Source organism: Coptis chinensis, chromosome 9 (assembly GCF_015680905.1).
Source record: "Coptis chinensis isolate HL-2020 chromosome 9, ASM1568090v1, whole genome shotgun sequence".
In the NCBI taxonomy this organism is placed as follows: Eukaryota; Viridiplantae; Streptophyta; class Magnoliopsida; order Ranunculales; family Ranunculaceae; genus Coptis; species Coptis chinensis.
The window spans coordinates 80,570,285-80,577,221 of NC_141464.1; the positions used below are offsets into that span (position 1 = coordinate 80,570,285).

At 36.0% G+C, this 6,937-nt stretch overlaps 1 pseudogene across 1 annotated transcript; it reads right to left on the minus strand.

The window, feature by feature from the left end:
• Positions 1-930: 930 nt before the first annotated feature.
• LOC147478552 (ETO1-like protein 1) lies at positions 931-4,277 on the minus strand (annotated as a pseudogene). Its single transcript, XR_015209881.1, has 4 exons — positions 4,028-4,277; positions 3,833-3,953; positions 3,003-3,116; positions 931-2,933 (listed from the first exon to the last, which is right to left on the minus strand). The product of XR_015209881.1 is annotated as an ETO1-like protein 1 (transcript).
• Positions 4,278-6,937: the final 2,660 nt, after the last annotated feature.

The following is a 6,937-nucleotide window of genomic DNA, read 5'->3' on the forward strand; positions in this document are numbered from 1 at the left end:
TACAAAGTGAGAACTACAATAATTTTACAGAATTTGAATAGTGGAAAGTATTAAACAGGAGAGACAAAAAAAAAATGCAATTATTTATTGTAAATTTGTGTCTAAGCTAGAATAATTGCTTTATTTGAATTTGAATAAGAAAGATACAGTAACTACTCCCACCATTATCATTAGGGAATGAGAAAATATAATAACTAAAAGATAATCAGTCCTAAAGGAGTAGCCGATCCTTTAGAGCAACTGCATAACTTTGTACATAACTTTAAAGAACCTGCAAAACATGCGAAGGTTGTATTAGAAATCATCTTTTTGCAGTATTCTACTATTTCAATATTTGCTTTTGCTGATTTTGTCTAAATTAAAGGTCCAAAATAACACAATAGCTTATAATAGATTATAATAGTGCCCAGAACAAAGAGTATAAGCTACCAAGAGTGTTAATACATTTAAAAGTATAAGTGTATATAGAAGAAACATTAGCATTAAATATACATGGTCTTTTTTTTTTTTTTTTTGATGGTTATGTCTTACATGCTCTCATAAAAAGAGTAACTCAAAAGCAATACATGTCTAACCATTTATATCAGATGTCAATCAATTTAAATATGAATTCTCAGCCAAACAGTAATATCTAAGCAATGAGGTATATGATCTCTGCTATCATATAATTCAAATTCTGATGGAAGTGTGAGGTCTAAACGGTCAAGATAACAGTAACACTAACCATTTAAATTCATCTTCAAAATGCACCGTATACAACAGGCAGCAGCTAAGACAATAGGAATTATGACATCAAAAATAACCTTATTCACTTGAGTTATCCAGGTTAATTATGTTAACAGGACAATTTATGAGTTCTATTAAGTTACATTTTGAAGGTTATTATAAATGTAACAGGACTCATAAAATTATGACATAACATTATGACAATTATAATAGAACTTTAAAGTTATAACATACGAATTAAAGTGACATGTAATAAATTTATAATTACAATAGAACTTTAAATATTATCTGTCCTCAATCCAAATGAAGTAACATCTTTAAAACCAAGATTTGCGAAAACATTTCCTAATACTTTATAAGTACACTATTTTGGGTTCCTACTACTACTGTCTGTGGCAATGTCTTCTGGTCAATCGCTTCGTCTTGTTCTCATTTCACTGATCTCTATTTCTTGTTTTTCATCCTTTTTCGTTGCCACATCTATATCAACTGGTTTCTCAGCACGCATTTTCCACATTGACTCTCCACAATCACCCTTTTACAACCCAAACTTGACCAGATTCGATCGAATTCAAGCTGCAGTTGTTCGTTCCTTGGCTCGAAACCAATATTTTAATACCTTGTTATCCAACAAAGTCTCCCCTATGATAGCCTACATACAACTTGGTATTCATGCATAAGTGTACATAGTTGGGTAGCAGCCACTCGTCCTTCAAACATCCTATACTTACAATGTAAGAATTGCCTGAACATCGCATAAGGCAGCTCGCTAGTCCTCTAGTGCCAGATAGAAACAAAACCGGAGTTCCAAGCATTCCAATGCAAGCTTGAAACCAAGAACACGGTTTATTTCTGCCAGAGCAGCTTCAACACTTTGCTTCCTCATTAGGCATGCAGCCCGATACATGTACAGGTAGTTAAATGTTGGATCCAATTCTGTTGCCTTGTCAAGATTATCACACTTCTTCTCGCCTTCACAGTATAGTGCTCTCTCCTGATACATCCATCCAAGAGGGTTAAAGGAGGAAATCACAGAGCTGAGTTTGTCACAAGACCGTTGTTTCCATCCCTTGATGAAATCCAGTCTAGCCAAGCTAGCAACAGAATAAACATGGCCTGCTGACACAGCAGCCTCAAATAATCGTTCAGCTTCGTCATATTGTTTCCTCAGAAGCTGGGCGCATCCTAGCTGATGAAAAGACAACTGCCTCTGCCTACCACTGACTGAAGATTCAACTAACTGTTCCAAGAAGTAAGCTGTAATATCTGAACAGGGATCTTGGGCCATGGCAACCTCACTTAGCAAACAGTATAGCGAGAATGAAGCAAACCCAACCATGATTGCTCTATGTTGTCTATTAGCGTCTCTGAATATCCTAACTACCCGATCATCACTCAAACAATTGGGAAGATCATGAAGGAACACTTGCAGACATGAAGCAGCACTGGAGTTTTCTGCAAGAGCATATTCCATAAGGTCCACTACTTCTTCTCTTGAAGTAACAAAAGATGAAAGTGTCCTGTCACAGGCATCTTTGAGCCTTTAACAGCAAAATTTATTGGAAAATATCAATAATTCCAAAAAAAGATCAGGACAAATTTCATTTAGACTCTAAATTCACTAAAATCCCTGATTGCCCTCATACTCGATGGAGAAATGCCATTTTTGGAAATATTTGTCTTCTTGAAGTGATTCAGTAAAATCCCCATTAAGCAATGAATTAAATGCAGCTGACAGGGCGACAATCTTCTGTCGGTCACAGGTTATTCTCTCATCTTCAATTTGAAAGAAGACAGTTCGAGACACTCGCTTCTCATTTATCCCATATATTTCAGGGGAATTAAAATCCACACCAGTGGGAAGCTATGAGGTAGTGCCTATTGGCCCAAACTCCTGAGCACATTTACCACAAGAAGCAAGCTACTCAGATATTAGCTCCTCACCTAGCTTCTCGTACTTTAACCACGCCCCAAAAACAATTTTCTCATGAATTGTGCTTGCTTTCTGCCAAGCTAGAAGGAGACTCCTCCGTAACAGTTTGACTTCTTCAAGCCCTCTAAAGACTTGGAACTGTAGCAAGTAAAGGTTCGACCTCTCGTGAGGGTAAGACTCAAGTTCTTCATGAATTTGAGCTAGAACTTCTACATAATCGACAGGCTTATAAAATGGGAGAATAGGCGGTTCAGGGACCTTGATGAGAGATTCTCTAAGAACATACAAATGAACTCAATATCATGAAAAGGAAACCAAGCTAAATAATAAAATAAGTACTTACATCAAAAAAGGGGAAAATAGAGGGGATTTAGTAAGCTTTCCTCTCTCATCTTGAAGCCATGACTGTGCACTCAACCCGGATTCATCAAGTGGTTGAGGAGCCTCAATATGTAAAAGTTTTTAATCTGTTCCTGTTCTTCATCATTACCAAGTCCAAAGTTCAGAATAAGCACATCGTGCCCCCTAAAAAGTTAAGATAAGCTAAGAGTGATGTTCCTCAAGTAGCTGCAAATACAGTTGGTAAGCTAAAAGTAGAAACAGCAAACAGACTCACATAGAGGCTACCAAGATTCTTAGCTCCGATATTGGGTTCCAGGCAACATAGTGGACAGCTTAACCAACTTTCCAAATTCTAACACATCGACCAGTTTCAACCTCCCATACGCGAACAGTTCCATCACTCGAACCTTAATCAGATTGGAGACGAATGTGTAATTTATGACATGGAAAACCAAATGAAGGGAAAAACTAAAGTATAGCTTTCCTTACCATAGGCTAGCCATTGGCCTGACACTTGAACGGAAATTGACATGACAGTGCCCTTATGACCTTTATATTCAAGATAGCATGTGGAAGGATAAGGCTTTAGATCTTTCTTACTTGGTAACTTGGGCTTCAAAGATTCAGGACCAATGTTGATCTGGGCACAAACACTCCAATTTAGCAATCATTGAATATATATTTCTTTATGCGGAAGAAAAGAAATTGGCTATCACCTGCTTTATATAGATACATATGGAATAAGTCTATTATTTGAAAGTTCATCGGAAGCGCAGAGAGATTTGGGGATAAAGCAGGATAGAAATAGAAATAGATAGAAAGATGAAATACCTTATATGAACAAAAACAGCAATAAACATGACCAGAATCCAAAAGCTTCTTGGCATAATGGTTGTATAAGAGTTGAGACCAAAGTGTCGATATGGACCATAATCTCCACCAATACCAGGACCTGCATAGCCAGGGTAAATTTGATGATCTACCACACTCAACAATAAATTAGGAAAATTTGATTAAAAAATCGACCTTCATCCCAATCCCAATCAAGGCCAAGCCATGAAAGATGTTGTAGGACAGCATTCTTAGATTCCTTTGTAGATCTATCCAAATATGTGTCTTCTATCTGAAGTATAAACTTCCCACGCTTTGACCTTTGCATTTGAAGCAAACAGAAATGTGTCATTTCCTTTGCATTTCCTTTGTAATGAAATTCAGAAGTTGCGAAAATGAAACAAACCTTCCTAGCAGTTGCAGCGCTGGATGCTGCTTCGTCCATTTGACTCAATTTACCTGAAGAGAAGAGATCCCTACAACTCACAATATTATTTATAAATTGAGGTACCGGCATGCAGTCCGAAAGAAATAAACTTAAAGCCAATGAACCAAATTTAAAAACAAAATTAGATTGAGGAAGATCTTATTTAGTTTTATATAAACAGAGATATGAACCCTAAACCCTGAACCCTAAACCCTAAATTTCACTAACAAACATTGCATCCTTAATCAATCCAATAAAAAATGAAATAAATTTCTCATCTTTACACTACAATACACAAATTAACAAAACCCCAAACCATAAATTGAATCGATTACATAGAATTGATCAAATTAGTAAGCAATACATACTAAAAAATCAATGATTAGTAACTAAATGAACGTGAATTAAAGTAATCGCAATAAAATTAGTACTCAGGAGAGCTGACTCATGGAGATTTAGAATTTGTCTCTATTGATGCTTCAGAAGTTCTTGCCTCTGATTTCTCATTTGATTAACTGGCACCAGAAAGACAGTCGTCAGTGTTAAGAATTAGCAATTACTCCCAGGTGGGGAAGTGTGCGGACAACTTGCCCTTTTCATGATTCTTGGTTCAATATGTGTAAATTATGCTAGATACTTGCGTTGACAGAAAGGTAACCCAGATGAGCTCCACACAGTCAACCCATAGAAGCCTCTGTTCTAATGGGATTACACCATAGGTAATCAGGTGAGCAAACGGCCATAGCTTCCAACCTGCCTGTTAATCAAATGTCCACAAACTTATTACCATGAATATATAACTCTATACATATAAGCTATTTTAGCAGACCTTCATCTAACCAAACAAAATTGCAAAGTAGGTAAATAGAGAAGCAAAACTTTCATGTTTCCTGATATAGCGTATGTGACTAAGAATTTGATAGATCGAGCTGCAAACAAATAGCACATAGTTTTCTCGAGTTTTTTTACCTCCATTGAATGGCTCTTTGATTGAATGGCTGGACCGAATTTGTTGTAATGAGAGAACTCAATATGAAGAGAAAGAGAGAATGACGGAGAATTTTTTTTTTTTTTTGAGAAGTGGGAGATGCAGAGTAGGAGTGGGGATTGAGAGGGAGACGGAAGGGGAAAAGGGAGAAATACCGTCTGTTACCTAGCCCATTGAAATTCGGTATAAATATTAATATTGAAAGAACTCAGTATTAATGGTAGTTAAGTGGGTATTAATGGTAATTGAAGTGGGTATTAATGGTAGTTAAGTGGCAAAAACCGCGTACATGTCAATATAGAGGCGTGGATTTGGTTTTTGCCTTGAATTTACATAAAACACCTTTGTCTGTGTGTTGTAATTGAAGGGTATAAATAGAAATACAAAATTAAATGATGAAATAGTCCTTTTTAAAGACATTGAATAATATTTTTTTGTATTTAATTAGGGGTATTAGGTGGTAGAAAAAAGGCTGGTCTAATTTAAAAGGCCAGGTTAATTATGGTGTATTTTACTAATAGAGATATAACACCCCGTCTTTTATTTGCATTTCCTATAATAATATTAATAGTAATAATAATAATAATAATGTAAATAGAAAACAGAAATAGGATATCCAATAGTTTTGGAAAAAAAAAAGCCCGTAAGTAAGTAGATAGGTTTAAAACCCTGGTTTTTCGGAGAGGTTTGAAAAACTAGAAAATAAGGGTTTCTCACGTAGAGTTTTTAGGAAAGAAAAAAAAAAAAAAAGAGTTTTTAATGAGAAAAAAAAAAAAAGGGTTTTGAACGAGGAAGATTATCGTTTATTGGATGATGAGGCGATCTACGACGGTTTCATTTCGGAGGAGTTTGTTGAGTACATTCAATTTTAACAAATGAGTAGTCTTTTTTTTTTTTCTATTTCACCTCACCTTGAGATTTCTGAGTTTTATGGGGTGCGAGGAAAAACCTAGGTTTCCCTCAAGATTTTTTTGTTCCTCGCATATTCTTCGATTGTTGTTTTTCCTCATCAATTGATAAACATGTTATTCTACATACCGCTTTTTTTTACATACTTGTTAGCTAGTTTTTCTTTGTGGATCGACTTAGTCGGGTATGGTGTAAACAAACTTAAGAAATAAAAAGATGATTTTGAATCATATTTAGTTATTGATATACGTTGGATATAAGCTTGTTCTGCTGGAGTTTGGGTAAGCCGTTTTTATTGGGTTTTGGGTTGAGGTGTTGATGTAGATCAAGTTGCTAGGGATTGTTGTTTGAATTGGAGATTTGAAACTGTTAAACTGTGATAAGATTGAGTTTTGGTCGATTTGTGTTGGATAGGGTGCTGTTGGGATGAGGATTGGGTGTTTAGAAATTTGGGCTGTGACATTTTTGGTATCAGAGCCTAGGTTAGCTTAGTGTTGGAAAGTCTAAGTGATCCTCGGATGTGGAATATGGGTTATAGTATTGAGAGTTTTGGATATATGTGAATATTAATGGGAGTTTTGTTTGAACTGTAGATCATGGTTGAGACACGTAATGGTAATACTCATCGGACTGCGGTGAACACTCCAAAGATGAATGTCGAGTACTGATTGAATCGGTTGTTGCGGCTATCGCGTAATAACCATCCAGTTCGAGGGAGATCCTTTTGCTAAAAGCCTAAATAAAGAGTTTGGTACTCTTGGTGGGCGGCGATTTACTTGGT